An 18,857-nucleotide genomic window follows, 5' to 3' on the forward strand; every position below is an offset into this window, starting at 1 on the left:
CCATATTGAGAAGATGTAGAGATGGGAAGGAAGTGTGAGTGAGCTAGTCCTCCCCTACAAGAACAGGAAATCAGTAAGTAATGCCTAAAGGTGTTAGACTGTGAGGCAGCAACTGAAGCATATTACTTAACCACATGTAGGTAAGCAGCAGGAGGACTGACCAGCAGAGATGAAAATGGCTGCCTGGGAGGAGTAGGGCAAAGGTGGGGAGAAGTGGAGCCAAAGATGCTATTTGTAACTGCTTTTTTTCTGTCCTCTGTGGCCAGCATCTAATTTTATTAACTATGCACTATTACAACTTTCACAAATTTAAAATTTTGATGTCATTATATGCGAAAATAAGTGCAAAAGGAAAATAAGAATAGGATACGCTCTAAGGCTCTGACAACTGGAAAACCTAAGCTCAAACCTGACTGTGTGCTGGCTTCTTATTAATAGTAACCCGATCAACTAACAAAACACTGTCCAAAACAGTAACTAAAACATGTTTAGAGTATCAGAACTATATTAAATTAGACGCTAATCAATTACACATTTTGGGTAAATGCTGAATGGCCCAATGTTACTTAAAATAACTGGCCATAGCTAAGGCCAAAATGGATGGTCACTATCAGAGAAAAAAATTGGTGGGATTTACATACAATCTGAAACCTTATTTTAAAATATAATTTCAACTGTATCATTAAAGGTGAGTATTCTCATCTTTAAAGTCTGACATCGTGGTGCAGAGATAATCACTTCTCTGCACTGTCAACATTCAGCAGCTCCTGTGGTCACCACGTGCCACATGTAAAGTCTTTCATAGATGGCTTCCTGCCGAGGGTGGCTGAGGAGCAAGGGTTTGGGCTTATCATGCCAGTGTGGGAAAGTGCTCACAGTGATGTTGTCGTGGGCTTACTAAGCTTTCCTTTCCTTATCTCTAATGGTAATCAACTAAAGTAACAGTTTGTCTCCTCTTTAACTCCTGGAATTAAAGATACCATCATTGGTTGCTAATGCAATCTCACTATTAGTGCACAGCTTCAAGAGGATGCCTTCTGAAGAGGGTTCTTAAAAGCTGACTATTTGGACGCCTCTTAGGAGTCACTTTCATTCCTCTCAGCCTTTTCTTCTGGGGCTCCAGTCAGCTTCGCATAGGTGTAGCCTGACGGCGCCTGGTCTGGGCTGGTACAATGCTTCTCATCACCTACCCCAGGACTCCTCCACTGACACTCAGCACCATGTTCACGAAGGCTGGAAGTGCAGGCAACTTGATGTCCAATGGAAAACAAAAGCTGACAGGGAAATGTGTCTGCCTCCTCCCCTCGAGATGGACAATCTTGAGAAGCATCTCATAGCATCCAGCATGTGGCAGTGGCCACAGTGCACTTACTCTTTCCCTGCCTACTACCCCAACCCTGACTTCCACTGCCTGATGAAGCTCTGGCACATAAATCTTGATCTTAGGCTCTGCCTTCTGGGAAACCCAAGTGAAGACAAGAGATGATGATTATTTTCTTCACTTTCATTTTAAATATGTAGTATTTTCCCATGCTTGTTTCATACAAGCACTTGAAAAAGGGTTGTTCTTAAGTCTTGAATCTAATAACGTGCCATAAGTAATCCAAATGGCACCAAACATTTTAAAAAACTCTCTCAGATTCCACCTGCATCTCAGCTGTCATCACAGGCACACCTATGGAGAGGAAGGACAGCAGGATCTTCACAGCCGTACCTGGTCAGAAATACTTGTGCTTTCAAGATGGCTTCTTCAATAGGTGCCAGTATATCAGTTATTTTTCCACAAGCAACTATTGATTGTTACCAAGTCTTCCTGTGATAGCACTGTTAACTGTAAGGTGTATTAGTTCACTTTCTTTGGTCAAGCAGCCTTTCTAACACAGCAAGGATGCTATTTCATTTGTCTAAGCATTTTGGAGAACTGTGTACCAAAGCAGTTTCACTATCTCGTATATGTCACACATTTTATCTTTGGCTAAACACTGAATAATACAAGTGGCCGTCTACCTTTTTGCTTATGACCAGCAATCTGCTACATTATGCAGTGTCATAGGTACTTTCTGAAAACACAGCTGAAAGGTGTGAACAAAACACTGCATGCTTGTGATCCCTAAATCACTCACAGGCTCACCATGTGTTTTCCATTATCAGTGACAATTACAGAACATTCTGTTGATTTTCCATTCCATACATGTTTTTTCTTTCCTTCAGATTCACTAAGTTGTTATCTGCATGAGACCCAGAAATCTCTTGACAAACAAAATAAGAGGCATACTAGAATTGTGTGATTCCAAAATGTTTTTAAAAAAAGATACCTGGTTGTCTCTGCATGTCCAAATAGCAGGTGCATTGTACACAAAACCAGCACATTTAGGACTGTACGTAATCCATGTTTTCTAGAAGAATCTTTGCATCTAGAATTCATAGCCTGGACAAATTTCAAAACTCTTCAACTTCTGAAAATGTTTGGGAACCTCTAGAAATATTTTTAACAAGCTTTTTGTTTCAATTTTAGCCTCTGTTTTCAACTGTCTTTTGAAAACAAAGATTCTGCCTTTGCAAAACATTCCTTTTTAAACTTCTTTATTTTTCAGTTGGAGGATAATTGCTTTACAATGTTGTGCTGGTTTCTGCCATATATCAACATGAATCAGTCATCGGGATACATCTGTCCCCTCCCTCTTGAATCTCCCTCCCAGTAAAACATTCTCGTGAAGTAGATTATTTCAAAGTTTGATTAATGAAGCAAAATGTTTCCCTTCTCTCCCCAACATTTTGTTTTTTAAAAAATACCTCATATTCTTTTTTATGTCAGGATCAAAGAAAATTTATCATGAAAATTTTCATATAGTCTTCTGACATCCTTTTGGAAAATTTTAAGATGAAAATCTTCACATTTTGCTTTTAATTCATCTTCATAGGATGAGAAGAAATCTCAAATAGAAAACTTTATCCAAAGATTTCTGGCTAAAATTGAATTAATTAGACTAAGACTCAATTACAGTTCTTAAAGGTCATTTTGTTTAATTTTACAAATAATTCTAGCAGGTCAAGCAACTATAAATATCAAAATTATAACTGACTCTCCAAAATCTTTATTCTTTTTTCTATTCTATGTTTTAATGCTATTCATATGCTTATAAATATTTCTCAGGCTAAAATCGACACAATACACTTGCTATAGCACACAAATAAAACAAATCCTTATTTCATGCTTTTAAGGCCAGTCTGTTTGTCCACTTCCCCGTAATGAATCACAGCCCTGTCACGGCAAAGGGACCCGCGTGACTCAGTGAGGCTGAAAGCCCTGCTGTGCGGCGCCATCCAAGACACACGGGTTATTGTGAAGAGCTCTGAGGAGACGCAATCCCCCGGAGGAGAAAATGGCAACCCATTCCATATTCTTGCCTCAAGACCCTCATGAAATGTATGAGAAGGCAAAAACATGGGACAGGAAGATGAGTTCCCCAGGTTGCAAGGTGTCCAATATGCTACTGAGGAAGAGTGGAGGGCAATTACGAATGGCTCCAGAAAGAATGAAGCGGCTGGGCCAAGGCAGAAATGACACTCAGTTGTGGAAGTGTCTGGGGGTGAAAGTAAAGTCTGATGCTGTAGAGAACAATGTTGCATAGGAACCTGGAACATTAGGTTCATGAATCAAGGTAAACTGGACACGGTCAAGCAGGAGATGGCAAGAATGAACATCAACATCTTAGGAATCAGTGAACCAAAATGGATGGGAATGAGTGCTGCGCTCAACTGCTTCAGAAATGTCTGCCTCCTGTGACCCCATGGACTCGAGCCCTCCAGGCTCCTCTGTCCATGGGACTCTCCAGGCAAGACTGCTGGAGTGGGTTGCCATGCCTTCCTCCAGGGGATCTTCCCGACCCAGGGATCGAACCCATGTCTCCTGCTCTCCTGCATTGCAGGTGGATCCTTTACCCACCAAGCCACCTGGGAAACCCAAAATGGATGGGAATGGGTGAATTTAATTCAGGTGACAATATTATATCCACTACTATGGGAAGAATCCCTTAAAAGAAACGGAGTAGCCCTCATAGTCAACACAACTGACTATGCCGCACAACTGCACTCATTTCACATGATAGCAAAGTAATGCTCAAAATTCTCCAACTCACGCTTCAATAGTATGTGAACCAAGAAGTTCCAGATGTTCAAGCTGGATTTAGAAAAGGCAGAGGAACCAGAGATCAAATTGCCAACATCTGTTGGATTACAGAAAAAGCAAGAGAATTCCAGAAAAACATCTACTTCTGCTTCATTGGCTACACTAAAGCCTTTGACTGTATGGATCACAACAAACTGTGGAAAATTCTTAAAGACATGGGAATACCAGACCATCTTACCTGCCTCCTGAGAAACCTATATATAGATCAAGAAGCAACAGTTAGAACCAACATGGAACAACAGACTGGTTCCAAATTGGGAAAAGAATACACCAAGGCTGTATATTGTCACCCTGCTTGTTTAAGTTATATGCAGAGTACATCATGCAAAATGCTGAGCTGGATGAAGCACAAGCTGGAATCAAGATTTCCAGGAGAAATATCAATAACCTCAGATATGCAGATGACACCACCCTTACGGCAGAAATCGAAGAGGAACTAAAATGCCTCTTGATGAAGATGAAAGAGGGGGGTGAAAAAGCTAGCTTAAAACTCAACATTCAAAAAACAAAATCATGCACCCTGTCCCATCACTTCATGGCAAATAGATGGAGAAACAATGGAAACAGTGAGAGACTTTATTTTCTTGCACTCCAAAATCACTGCAGATGGTGACTGCAGCCACAAAATTAAAAGACACTTGCTCCTTGGAAGAAAAGTTATGATAAACCTAGACAGTGTATTAAAAGCAAAGACATCATTTTGCCAACAAAGGTCTGTCTAGTCAAAGCTATGGTTTTTCCAGCAGTCATATACAGATGTGAGAGTTGGACCATAAAGAAGGCTGAATGCCGAAGAATTGATGCTTTTGAATTGTGGTGCTAGAGAAGACGCTTGAGAGTCCCTTGGACTGCAGGGAGATCAAACCAGTCAATCTTAAAGGAAATCAGTCCTGAATATTCATTAGAAGGACTGATGCTGAAACTGAAGCTCCAATGCTTTGGCCACCTGATGTGAAGAGCTGACTCACTGGAAAAGATCCTGATGCTGTAAAGACTGAAAGAAAAAGAGAAGAGAATGGTAGAGGATGAGATGGTTAGATAGTGTCACTAACTCAATGGACATGAATTTGAGCAAACCCCAGGAGATAGTGGAGGACAGAGGAGCCTTGTGTGCTACAGTCCATGGGGTCACAAAGAATCGGACATGACTTAGTGACTGAACAAGTTTGCCTATTTATTTAACCAATAGAAATATGTTACTTTTGTACATAAAATTGACAGCTTATTACCATCAGTTTTTGCAGCCATCTTACCCTTGGAATATTCAATGTTTACATTTTAATTGGTTGACTGAATTTCAACATATAAAAGCAAATAAGGTCACTTTTGACTCTTAAGTTACTTCTAAATGCTTATGTATCTTTGGAACTGAATTCAGTTATTTATAATAAACTTATGCTTGTGTTTCATATATTCATATGATGTGGATCTGCATAATCACATGACCATTGATCACGCAAAAGTTCCAAAATCCCAAAAATAACACTGATGCAGCAACTAGCTTTTTGCCCTATCAAACTAAGGTCAAAGCTGAAGCCCAAATTAGATTCTTTCAAGCCATATTTTTTTTACCTGCCTCATATTACCTCAACCATATTTCTGGATGGCATTTAATTCTTACATCAACTATATCCATACTGAAAAGAAAGAAAGAAAGTGAAGTCGCTCAGTCATGTCTGACTCTTTGCACCCCCATGAACTGTAACCTACCAGGTTCCTTCGAGTACTGGAGTGGGTTGCCATTTCCCTCTCCAGAGGATCTTCTGGACCCAGTGATAGAACCCAGGTCTCCCGCATTGCAGGCAGACACTTTACCATCTCAACCACTGGGGAAGCCCAAACCCAAACTGGGTACTGGTCAAAATCTATGTTTTGTCTCTTGTGATTCATGAGAAGTTAAAAGAGAAAAAAGACAGAACATCTGTGTAGTTATTTCCAGAATCATAGCTATTTCAGGAAGTCTTATAAGAATCCTAAAGATATATTGGTGTAATGCTTTTTTCTTACTGTGCCTGAAAGTCAATAAATTATTTTTAAATTATGTAAACATTTAACTCATTTACCAGCTGAGACAGCATCTTGAAGCTTGAGATGATCTAACCTCTGAAGCAGAGCCACGAACCACAAGGTGAAGATGGGTGGAGAGACAGGAGGCTGTGACACATCTCATGTTTTTACCTCATGATCCACTCATAAATACTGTTTCCGGTCTTCACACCTCTAAGCTCCAGTAGTTTCAAGGTTTTAGAACCCAAGTGACCCAAAAAAGTTCTTAATTGGAAACTGAGAATGCCACCTGACTCCACTATCATTTCCTTACACAATCAGAGAAATGGTGAACAACAGAAAAAAGAAAAACATATAGATGCATATACATGTGTATATATATATTCTGGAAGGGTACGTATAATATATGAAACATAGGGGAATGTTTTGTGCATTGCCTTATACCCCAAAGTAGGAACTAACAGAAACAACCCTAGTCCTATACAGACATTTCTATGAATGTCTCAGGTGACTGAGGAATGATAGACTGGGCCACCTCAAAGGACTCCATCCATGGAGGTGGTGGCCACAGAAAAGGGGAACCTGAAATAGTAGTGGAGGATGGAGGTCTTAAAATCCAGGTGCAAAAATAAGTATTGTTTCTGCCTGTAGTTCTCATCCCTCTTTACTTCTCCCATTATTGTGTTTGAGTTATACTGGTTCTGGTTAAATTTAACATTTGGTTCACAGGTTACAGATGATCAGCTGGGCTGAAGTGAAAGTCCAAAAGAAATTAACATCACTGGGAGAGCATGGGCTTGGATAACTGAACTCAGGAACTCATTTCTAGATGCAGCACTTGATGACTTTGGGCTACCCTCCAAAACACACATTAGGTATATAATTTTACTTTTATAGAATGATATTATACATGCATGTCTGAGGGTATCTTTTTAGTACAGTTTTTTTGTTTCTCTCCTTTTTTTCTACCAGTCCTTTCATCTCCTCTCTGCTCTATCCTATCTGATATCCCCAAGTCTCACAAATGGCCCATGTTCTCTGTCCTAATGCACCATATCCATACACAGTTGTCTGGGGTTTTGTTTTTCTTTTTTGCCATTGTTTTTCTTGTTTACAATACACAAGACACTGTTCTTTGCATCTTACTTTCGAACACAACAATACTTTGTGGAAGTTCTTCCTCATCAGCTGGTTTGGCTCTAATTCTTTCTGTTTAATGGCATAATAATATTCTAGAGTGTGGCTGGGCCATAATTTATTGAACTTTTCTGTGCTGTGTGTATGCTTAGTCGCTCAGTCATGTCTGACTCTTTGCGACAACATGGACTATAGCCTGCCAGGCTCCTCTGTCCATGGGGATTCTCCAGGCAAGAATACTGGAGTGGGTTGCCATGCCCTCCTCCAAGGGATCTTTCCAACCCAGGGATTGAACCCAGGTCTCCCACATTGCAGGTGGATTCTTTACCGTCTGAGCCATCAGGGAAGCCCGAACCTTTCTAGTATTTAGCATTAATCACTTTTCAAGATTCTTCTTTTTTACTTACATATCCTTACATGCCAGTCACTGGTACTTTCAATTCTATGGCACTGGTTCCCAGGTATGGGGTTGGTGGGGCACAGGATATATGTTTTAAATTTTAAAAAATCTGGAAAATTATATTATAAAACAATAATAATAATTTACTTTTCCACAGACAGCATATGAAGAAACCCCTCACTTTTTCCTATCTTTCACCAACTCATTATACCAGGGATTTCCACTCTTCCTAATGTGGTCAGTATGATGGACATAGAGTGATTTTTCACTTTGAATGTAATTTGCTTGTTTGAACATATTTTATATTTTTTAGCCACTTGGATTTGGTGTTCCATGAGCTGTCCACTCATTAGATAAAAAAAACAGACACACAAAAATGGGAAGGATAAAAAATTATAGGTGAATTCTACATACATGCAACACTATGGCAACTCATTGGAAAACTGTGAAGAAAGGAGACGATGACTAGAAATTTTTTAATTATCAAAATTCACCCAAGAAGAAGTGGAAAATACAAATGGGCTGATTAACATAGAAAATTAGAAAGGTAAATTAATATCTCCTTTTAAAAAATATCAGAACCAGATAAACTCATAGCTAAGTACTATCTAACCTTTTTAAAGAAGAGACAATTTCTCTGATATTTAAATTGTTGTAGTTCATAGAAAACTACGGAAAAATTCCCATTTAATTTTGTGAGGTCAGTCTATTTTTAAAGAGAGAAAGTGCAACTATATGTCAATCTCACTTATAAATTTATTAAGTAAAAGTCAAAACATTGGGGAATAAAATCTAGCAGTACATCAAAATAATAATATACTGTGGGAAAAAAAATAATATACTGTGGTCAAGTGATGATAGCTAAACATGAAAAGGTATCCAGATTAGGAGTTCTTTTCTCTTAATGCATTAGATTAACAAACTAAAGAACAAAAACCACATAACTACATTAATAGATACTAAAAAATTATTTGATAAAAGCTCAGCAATTATCTCCAAAATAGGGGAAATTATGAAACTATCTGTGCTGAAATCTGTTACCAAAAGTTCTCAAAATGTATCACCCCAAACTAGCCAAATAAGTCAGGCACCATCTATCAATGTTTGCTACCCTCATTATAATTCAATATTACCTTAGAGGGTCTAACAAACACCAGATAAATGTCCAGATAAAACTCTGGACATTCATACACCTAGAAAATTCAAGAGAAAGAAACTTCTGGAACACATACTAATCAACAGTGTTTCCTTATATTAATGATACGGCATAAGAATTTAGAAGCTATAAAAGAAAAGGTAAACATATACACTCTTCCACTTTTTGTAGGACAGAAGAGACCAAGGGTCCCTAACCTCGCGGTCAACACCCTGCTGGGAACTGGGCTGCACAGAACAAGGTAAACAGCTGGCGAAACAGAAACCATCCGCCACCCTGGTCTGTGGGAAAACCGTTTTCCACGAAACCGATTCCTGGTGCCAAAAAGGTTGGGGACCACTGGAATAGACCACAGCAAACCCAATATAAAAGTAACTGGAAGACCAATAAAGTATTGACATCTACAATATATAGAGTTCTTACACATTTGCAAGAAAAAGACAAACAACCCCACTATAAACAAGTGTTGAAAGTCACACCTTGATGAGATAAGGAACTAAACTTTATACCGCAGAAAGCAAGTTTCCCCTCAAAATGGTTGCTTCTAGCAAAGGAAACTGTGTCAGATTAACAATCAGATTACAGCCTCCCTTAAAACCCCCTTGCACCATCACCACCTAAAATCGTATGCCCTCAAATGCTACTCTTATATCTCATATCAGGCTGCCTTGGTTGTGGATGAAAGAGAAACATGGGCACCATTTAAATCTCTGGAGCACTGATTCCTGACTCTAGCTTGACAGTACCCCTGTGAATTCTAGTTCACATATGTTGGCCCTGAAATCCTGCTGAGCTGCAGAGGAAGTTCTGGTGGCCCTGGATGGCCGCAGCCTTCTTTATACTCCTGATCTGTAGTGTTGCTCTGAGAGACACACCACCTGGCTTTTGGAAGCAGATTTAGGTGCTGTCTGCAGCTTCACCACCAAGCCCCACCCACCGACTGAGCTGTTTGGATGGACTCAGAACCTGGGTCAAGATACTCCATTAGAGCCTTGTAGGATGCACCACGGGACACTTCTTCTGGTGCAAAATAGCAGTCCAGCCACCCCCCTGCCCCTGTTCTAGGTGAGTCCCCACTCATCCACATTGTTGGTTATGACACAGCGACCTAGGCCGAGGTGAAGAGCAACGAGGTGACCACAACCCACCAGTTTCTGAACTGCCTCTGGGTCCCAGCCCAGGGGTACAGCCTCCATGACCTGTGAATCACACTCTTTACTCTGGAGGTTGTGTGGATCCTCTACAGAAAGCACGGTCATCTGAGAGTAACAGCAGAGGGAGTGTGTGGGGACAACCAAGAAGGGGTAAACAAGGTGTGGATGGGGGAGGCATCGGCAGTCTCTTCTACCCCGGAGAGAAGGGGGATACGACAAAAGCAAGGTGGGGAGTCTCTCAGGGAAACTGACACCGAACTGTGACACATCCCAGGAGTGAGTGGGCTTAGAGGTTAGCAGGGGACAGGGAGATGCAGACTTTCAAAAAGTAGGGGGAGAGATGAGTCATGCAGATAACTCAAAACCTACAAGGAGGAAATTAAGCACTTAAAATCAAAGGTTGTTAGTTTCCATCCTTCTACAGAAGTTAAGACAAAAGGGCAAAAAGACCAGGTAAGAAGAGGGGATTTCAACAGAGGGATCAAAACTGAGGCAGCCTGGGCTGATAGAGGGGCAAAGATGTTTTCTGTTAATGGCCCATGATCCTAGCTCAAGTCCATGAAGAATCAGGTAGATTTTTGCGATTCTTCTGAGAGCTCCCATGGTGCCTACCAAACATGTAGGAAGCAGTGTTCATGGATGCAGTCCTAAGCTCAGATTCACGACAGATAGAGGGAAAATGTAAGACCTACTCTCAGTGTGAACTATTAGAAGGCACTCAACAGCCTTGATGTAGGGCCTTTTTCTCTGACATGAGCTGGGTGGACCAGCAACTTCCACATCACCTGGGAGCTTATCAGAATGGCCCAATATCAAGTCCTACCCCATACCTACTGAATGAGAATTTGCACTTTAGCAAGATTCATTCCCCAGAGGTCATGTTTGAGAAACACTGATACAGGCAATGAGGCAGAATGAAGAGACTGCCTGGAGGTGGGACTGCTGCCCAAAGCTTCACGGAGAAGTTGGGTCTTGGACAATCTATTGAGTATGGATCCTGAGTGCTGGGAGGGAAAAACTGGAGGTATCCTCAAGGCCCATGTCAAATGCTTCACACATGTGAACTCAGTATGACACAACCATCCTGTCTATCCTCTTCTCAGTAAACTTCCCAGGGATGTTTCAAGCCAGGAAATGGCTCCGGTTATCAGGTGTGAACTGACCCACTCAAAGAAACTGGCCTGGGCTACCAAGACCCTTCTGCCATTGCTTTCTGACTGCACTCTAGAAGAGGGTTGGGGTTTCTGCAAGGGGCCTCAGAATGACCTCGCTATACCAGGCCTTTCTCTCCCTTACTCGTGTGACCTTTCTGTTGGGGAAATATGTATTTAGGTACAAGTAATATACTTCCTTCCTATTAAGGTGCCTGGGACTGTACTTTTGCTTTTAGGAAACCCATAAAAAGAAAAATTTCAACTCAATCCAAAGAAAGGAATAACTCATATGTTAAGAATGGCCCTAATCCCTTAGCAAGGGACTATCTTCTAGGTCCAGAAAGGGGAGATTAATCTTAATGGATGCTTTATGTGAGGCAGATGCAGCCTCCACACCACATTTCCCCAAACCCAGAACACCTTTTTCTGAACTGTGTTTCAGCACCTGACCTACACTGAGGTGTATTCCACTTTAAAGTGACTCTTTGCAGTGCTCCGCTGTATCTGTTCCATGGGTCTTGTTAAGGATATTGATTACATTGCCTTAGTAGCTGCCATCATGTGCTCCGTGATACACCAGTGACCAGCTGCGATAGAAAATTAGAAGCAAAAGGAAAAAGAAGTCAAAGATACTCTTCTGTGCTCCAGAAGCTCTGGAAGCTAGTCTGTTTTCTGTGAAATTCACAGGGTCTTTAATACATTAATGTGGGACACTCCAAGAAGGAGATCTGATAGATATGGGCTTTCCAAACTTATTTAACCACCTTTTTCAAGACAATCTTTTCTGTTCAGACTTCACCATGTTCATTTCGTCTCAAAGAAGACCCACGAGAGACACTTTTCTCAAATTCAGTACCAAGAACGGCATTTCCTGGGGAACTACTCTGCTGATTTTGTGAGTCCTGAGAATTCAAAGCTAGCTGTGTTTTACTCTTTTCATTTGCTGCTGAGCTGAGGGCAAGACGGTGGAAGGTCTCCAGAAAGTATACCAAAATTTGGAGCACACCCTCTGTGGCCTGACTCACTGCTGTCCACTTGTTTTCCTCCATTTCCTAAATGATTTATCTGAAATGTTTCTCTTGACCTAGCTCTATGTAAGTCACATTAAATCTTTTTCCAAACAAAAATTCAGAGAGGCTAAGCAACTCACCCAAGGTCACACAGCTTACCAGAGAGGAATTCAAGATTCAGCCTCAGCTCTGCCCCTCTTTGAGGCCTAGGTTCTCCTAGGCCACCCTCCTAGTCCTGTAGGGCCCATGAAAGACCTGGATGTGTTGGCGACAATGCTGGCAGGAAATGACCATTATTAAACAATAATGCTTTGGCTTAACCTTCCCTCTGCCTTTGCTTGTTTCTTACTGCCTAACCTCCTCTACACCCACAGTTTAGGATCCTTTCCCTATTTTCCAAGACTTTTCATCAGCTCCCCAAGTCCAAGACCCATAATCTGTGTCTCACCTCTCAAGCACATGTACTTCTAGGTAACTGGGTACATGAGAACAATGTACTGAGTGGTCAGCAGAGACCCTAGCAATAATAACAGGGGTGATCAATTCCAGCTGAGTCTCTCCACCTGCACACAACAGAAACCCAGCCACAGGGGTGGCTTGACTAATTATGGACTTGTCTGACTTGCACAAATACCCCAGCTTCTGCGTCCAGCTCTCTACTCTACATCCCTAGAGTAATACTTTTGTTCCCCTGCTGCCACACGGGCTCCAGATGGCTGGCCCACTGCCAGCCTCATATTTGCATTCTAAGCAGGAAGGAAAAAGAAGAGATAAATTAAGAGGAGGAGGAAGGGGCAGTAAGAATATGAGAGAAGAACAATTTCCTAGGAATTCCTAGTAGATTTCCCTTTCAGTCTCATTGGCCGAGATGGTGCCACACAGCCATCCCCAGCTAGAAGGAGACTGTCCTGACTGTAATCACAGTTAGAGAGGAAGGGAGAGACGCAGAGGTGGGCGGTCAGCTGGTATGATCTGCCATGCCAGAGGCCACCCCAAATGCCTGAGTTGGGTACAAGATACAGAAAGCAGGCAGCAGGAACTAGAGGGGGAGCACCAGGGCTGAAAGGTGGGCAGAGTCAAATAGGGGGTGCACCCAGGGTCACTGTGCTGCATCCCAGGCTCCCCTTCAGATCAGAAGGATTCATTCCCCTGGTGCTGGGAGGGCTGCCAACCCAGCCACAGCTGTCAGCCTCCTCTGGGCATCACTTTGGCTGAAAAGAGTCACAGACCCTTAACAGCCTTCATCCACTGCCTCTCCTCTTCGTAACTCTACAGGGTCCTCCCAGCTCCAGAGCTCCCCATGGAGTCAGCTGAGGCCTTTGTTGAGACTGCATGCAGCCCAGTTTCTCCCTCTTCTCAATCTACCTCTTGTCTTTCCCTCCCACCTGAGGTATCCCTAAGCATTCCTGATAAACACCCTGCAGGATGATTTCCCAGAGGTACAGTCTGCACCAAGGAATTTCAAGTTCACCCCAACATGTGTGTCTGGTGAATGTGAGTACATCCGAAGCCCTGCGCTGGGTGCTGGGAATGGAGGGGGCAGCGAATACAAACATGAACAAGCATTAGTCCCCACCTTGAAGGAGCTCACTGGCTTGTGCAATGAAGCCGGGACAACAAGGAGCTAAGACACAAGACCGGCCAGAGCACAGCAAGGATAAAGTACAACGGATGTTCACAGGAGGAAGGTGTCATCAGTAGCCTGGACTGGCGCAGTAACAGACTAGGAAATCTGGAGGGGCTTCAAGGAGAGGGAGCCTTTGAAATGGCCTCTGAGGATGATACGGCAGAGCCCACGGCAAAGCAGCACTCCAGGCAGGGCCAGTGTAAGCAGAGGCACAGAGGACTGGGCGTGGGCCATGTCCACAGGGTGGTTACACAGAATGGGAAGTGAAATTGAGCACTAGCTCCAAGTCAGACAGCCAGGGTTTGACTTCCATCTCTGCCTTCTCTGAAAGAGGGGGATCAGGCATATTCCTTAACCTGTCACAACCAGGACTTTCTCCTCTGCACAACAGTGATTTTACATTCCCTTTCCCCCAAGAGCTGTCGTGGAGACCGAGAAGCTAAGACATGCAGACCACTACACAGACACCTGGAGACTCCTGAGGCTCAGCTGACAATCTAGCTGTTATCACACAAGTAGAGATGCTGAGGAGGCTTTGGTGCTCAAAGTGAGGTCCCCAACCAGCAGTGTCAGCGACACGGTGTTAGAAGAGCAATCTTGGGCCCCACTCACCCCAGACCTACTGAGCCAGCAGCACTCTGGGTGGGCCTATCAATCTGTACTTCAGCAAGGACAAGTGGGAGAAGCACTGTGAGGGAGGGCTTGGAAACAGTGCAAAAAAGCCCATTTGGGGAGAAAGCCGAATCATTTCCGTAACCTTGTCTTTCACCCCACTTCCTTAGACTCATAATGAAATAGCAAAAGAGACATCAGAAGAAGAAACACCCAGGGAAGAGGCTCCTCTTTACTCTTCTTCCTTTAAGGTGCCGTTAAACAGAACAAGAGACAACTTCCCAAATTCCACAGACTGTTAGACCTGTGATAGAGTCTGATATTCCTTCCTTTACTTTTGGAGAAATTGAGGTGCTGAGGGGTAACGAGCCATGATCAGTGTCTCAGATTCAATGGCAGAGTCAGGACTGAAGATCAGGCCTCCCAGCTTCAAACTATGATGATTAAAAAATGAAATTGTTTTGGTCAAAGAGGAAAGTAACTGAGAAAGTAAATCAAAATGAAGCTATGGGGGGAAAAAAATGAAGCTATAGGAGATCTGTGTGAATAATTAAGAGCCAGTGGAGTTAGTGAGCAGAAGGGCTGCATCTACAGTACCATTTTTGCAGAATCCTCAACCAAAATTATCAACAAACATCTGTTAAGCCTCAAATTCCACCATTGTAAGTAAGAGGTTTTCACACATGACAAACCAGGCAAACCTAAACCCACTGCTACCTCAAAATTAGAATTTCCAGAAGGCTTTAATTACATAAGGGATGAGGAGGAGAAGAGAAGCAAGACACATTTTACAGAGCCATACAAAAGAAAACTACAGCTCCTAAATTCTTAGATTTAAATGGATCTGTAAAGGGGAAAATAGCTAAAATGTTACACAGAGAAAGGGCTGTAAAAAGTATCTACATTAAAGTCCAAATTTTGTGAAACTACAAAAAGAAAGAGACTCTTGAAAGTTAATACCTCAGTCTTAATAAAAAGAAGTGGTGAGCCCAGCTGGAGTTAGGTGGATCAACGTGGCCTCTGTGTAGGAGCCCTCCCTCACAGTGCTTTTCCTACTTGTCCTTGCTGAAGTACAGACTGACAGGCCCACCCAGGGAGTTGCTGGCTCAGTAGGTCTGGGGTGAGTGGGGCCCAAGTGAGCAGATGACAACAAAAAATGAACAAGGATTTTTAAAAAGGAGCCTGACTGAAGTAAGGAGATCTTTGGCTGCTCTTAGCTCTGGGTTTTACCAATATGTGGCTGGAGGAGGGATAGGCAAGGACAATTTTGTAGGTTGTTCCCTGAACAAGCCTGCTGCTCCTGCTATAGGGGCAGGTGACAACTAAAATCCATGAGGCACTCTGCTCACCCAGCCACATGCTCAGACCAGTGCGGGGTGACACGTGTTCCTAAGCTCTTAAAAACCAAAGGACAGAATCATGCTTCTGGGTTGCCTTGTAACACCTGTCATTTAAGTCTGTTCAAAGTAACTGCTTGGCAACCCATTCAGTATTCAGTATTCAGTTCAGTCGCTCAGTCGTGTCCGACTCTTTGCGACCCCATGAACCACAGCATGCCAGGCCTCCCTGTCCATCACCAACTCCCAGAGTTCACCCAAACCCATGTCTATTGAGTCGGTGATGCCATCCAACCATCTCATCCTCTGTGGTCACCTTCTTTCTCCTGCCCTCAATCTTTCCCAGCATCCCATACCTTTAAACAAATGATGGGTTCTTTTCAAATAATACCCTCATTTTCTTCATAAAATCCCAAACTCAGAAGACCCAGTGAATCATTCAGAATCAGTATCCTGGTTGTTTAGACAAAGCAAGAATCTTCCCTCAGAGAAGAATGTGAGCAGATTTACTTTTAGGAAGGGGCACCAAATACAGTGCAGTCGTTCCTGCTTCTGGAGGCAGAGTCATAACTTCCCTTATTATTATTTAATATTTTTTATCTTGTTTGTTTCTGCAATGTCTTTTCTCAAGATCTTAGTGATTTTGACGACATATCTAGGGATCTGCTTTCTTGCTTTATTCCATGACACCGCCACACTCTATGTGACTAAAAATGGTCTTATTGACTCACTTGTAGAAATCCTTCCCAACACCAACTCTTTAAAAGGTCAAAATTAAACAAGCGGTAATAGTGGTGGCCTCCTCACTTTCACAAGGAACAGGAAAGAAGTATTGCTCTCCTGGGAAGAAACTGGATTCCAACAAGTACAAATGAAAGGGAGCTGACTTGTTTGCTGTTGGAAGATTTCTAACTCACTGTGTGGGGTGAGGATGGTGCTACACATATGCTCAGCATCAGTCACGTGACCCCGGCATATTCAGGATCTGACCACTCATTTCCACCTCCTGCTCCTATCCTTAAAAAGCCTCTGTCATGGGAACTTTGCCTTTCTTGTTTCCCTGCTGGTGTCTGCTTCAACAGGCTGTGCTCAATGCAGCCACCAGAGTGATGTGATCCTGTTACTACATCAGTCCCTCTGCTACCCAGGGCCCTCCGATAGTTCCCCAGCTCATGCCCAGTAAAAGGCAAAGTCCTGCCGAAAGCCTACCTGCCCCACACAACACGGGGCTCCCAACTACCTCTCCGCCCTGGGTCTCCATACACTCCCTCTCACTTCCTCTGCTCCAGCTACTCTGGCCCCCTTGCTGTTTCTCTGCGTGCAAGGATTGAAATTTCTTCAGCCCAGACATGTATCTAAAAACGGAACTGCTGAATCAGAGCATCTCTACATTTTCTAGATATTGCCAAACTGCTTGTCAAAAGGGTTTGCCAACTTACATCCCTACCCACATTATGGGAGAGGGCTGGTTTTTCCAAATCCTCAATGAAAACTGACTTTTTCATCTTTACTAAGCGGATGGATGGAAACGGTTAACCCGATACTGCTTCACCGTGCACTTTCTTGATTACGATGGAAATTTAGCATATTTTCCTGTTTACTGGCTGTTTTTTTTTTCTCATTCTGAAAAGTTGCCAAGGGATAAAGGAGATTTTAGTAACTCAATTTCTTAGAAAAGTTTATTCAGTTTTTCTATTTTTCATGAGTCAATTTCACGAACATATAATTTTCTAGGAAATTATCCATTTTGTCCAAACTTCCAAATGTACTGTCATAAAATTGCTGCAGGCATTCTATCGTCTCTGTTCTAGTTTAGTCTTTCGTGGCTGTTGTTGATAATATTGCTTATCTGTGCCTTTTCTTGTTCTTTCTTCCTTCATCCATCTTGCTTAGAGGTGGGATAACTGAGACTGTGAATGATCTCGGGTCAGGTGAATAAAGTTACGAACCAAAGTTTCAGTTTTCAGATTCTTTTGGATTTCAGACTTGTGGACTTACAGGTTGCGGACTGATGCTTTCATTTTCATTCAGCTCCAATTTACTTTGTCACCTCTGTTCTGCTTTCATTATTAACTCATAAGGCATGTAGAAATTTATTTTTTCAGTTTTCAGAAACATGTTTTTTTGGTTTTTACAATTTATACAAAGACAATTTTTAATTTAATAAACTGTGGTCAGAGAATGTGGTGTGTGTCATAACATTTCCTTCTTATTTGCTAATAACTCTATTATGAACGCGGATCTGGTCAGTGTTTATCAAGGTCTCTACATAGTCTTGGTTCCAGAGCTGCTCCACTGGTGCACCATGAATGGACTGTAGGTGTTGTAACATGTCGATTTCTTCAGTCCTCAGGACAGTTGGGCAGGGCCTTCTCATAGGCAACCTCATGGGTTTTCTGGAAGGCAGCCCCTTGCCCGGGGAAGCACACAATGTAGCCCCCATGAACAGTAAACTCATGACGTCCACCCTGCCCGTGTGCTCTATGGCAACGTGCTAAGAGCCCAGACAAGGGGACATCTACATCACCAGCCAGCTGCAGAGCTCACGGCTGCCCAGCAGGACAAGGGGTCTGCGGAATTGAGGTTCACAGTCCAGGTGCCTGGGAGATGGAGCACAGGCTTCTGGTAAACACTGGGGGCTGGGGAAGCTCAGTGGGGCTCCCAGCTGACGGAGCTTTAAGCAGCTGTGTGCGCTCTCTGTTTTACATATTTCGGTCACTTGTGTCCGTTTGTGCCCGATGTACCCTTCTAGTGGCATCCAAACCAACTGCAGGGTCCCTGTTCTAACAATATTTGTGAGCTTTGTAGAGTTGCATCATTTTTTAAACTCTTAACACATTTCATTGCCTTTGATATTAGTTTGTACTTCAACATTATAAGACATTTTAACATTATATTTGTAAATGAAAGAGAAAAAACAGATTCTTCAAATATAATTTCAACTTGCAAAATTTTGTATAGTTGTAAATATTTTGCTTTGATTTTTATTTAAAAATTATTACTTGTGTAAATAAATAAAGCTTCCCATTTATTGTGATTAGCAAGAATTTGAAATTACTGTTATCAAAAATCTT

At 42.4% G+C, this 18,857-nt stretch overlaps 2 protein-coding genes across 4 annotated transcripts in view; one reads left to right on the forward strand and one right to left on the reverse strand.

The window, feature by feature from the left end:
- CCR3 (C-C motif chemokine receptor 3) overlaps positions 1-9,268 on the forward strand; it is a 58,046-nt gene extending 48,778 nt beyond the window's left edge. The window contains exons 2-3 of one of the 3 annotated variants that reach the window (XR_006264663.1): positions 6,926-7,071; positions 9,061-9,268. The gene's annotated coding sequence lies outside the window, so the exon portion shown is untranslated. The remainder of the gene's footprint in view (positions 1-6,925; positions 7,072-9,060) is intronic. The other 2 variants (XR_006264664.1, XR_006264665.1) reach the window with 2 other exon arrangements.
- The window catches only part of XCR1 (X-C motif chemokine receptor 1), a 321,508-nt gene that overhangs the window by 208,621 nt on the left and 94,030 nt on the right, over positions 1-18,857 (reverse strand). The gene's annotated exons all lie outside the window — the stretch shown is intronic.

The sequence above is a fragment of the Cervus canadensis genome, chromosome 22 (assembly GCF_019320065.1).
Source record: "Cervus canadensis isolate Bull #8, Minnesota chromosome 22, ASM1932006v1, whole genome shotgun sequence".
Lineage (NCBI taxonomy): Eukaryota > Metazoa > Chordata > Mammalia > Artiodactyla > Cervidae > Cervus > Cervus canadensis.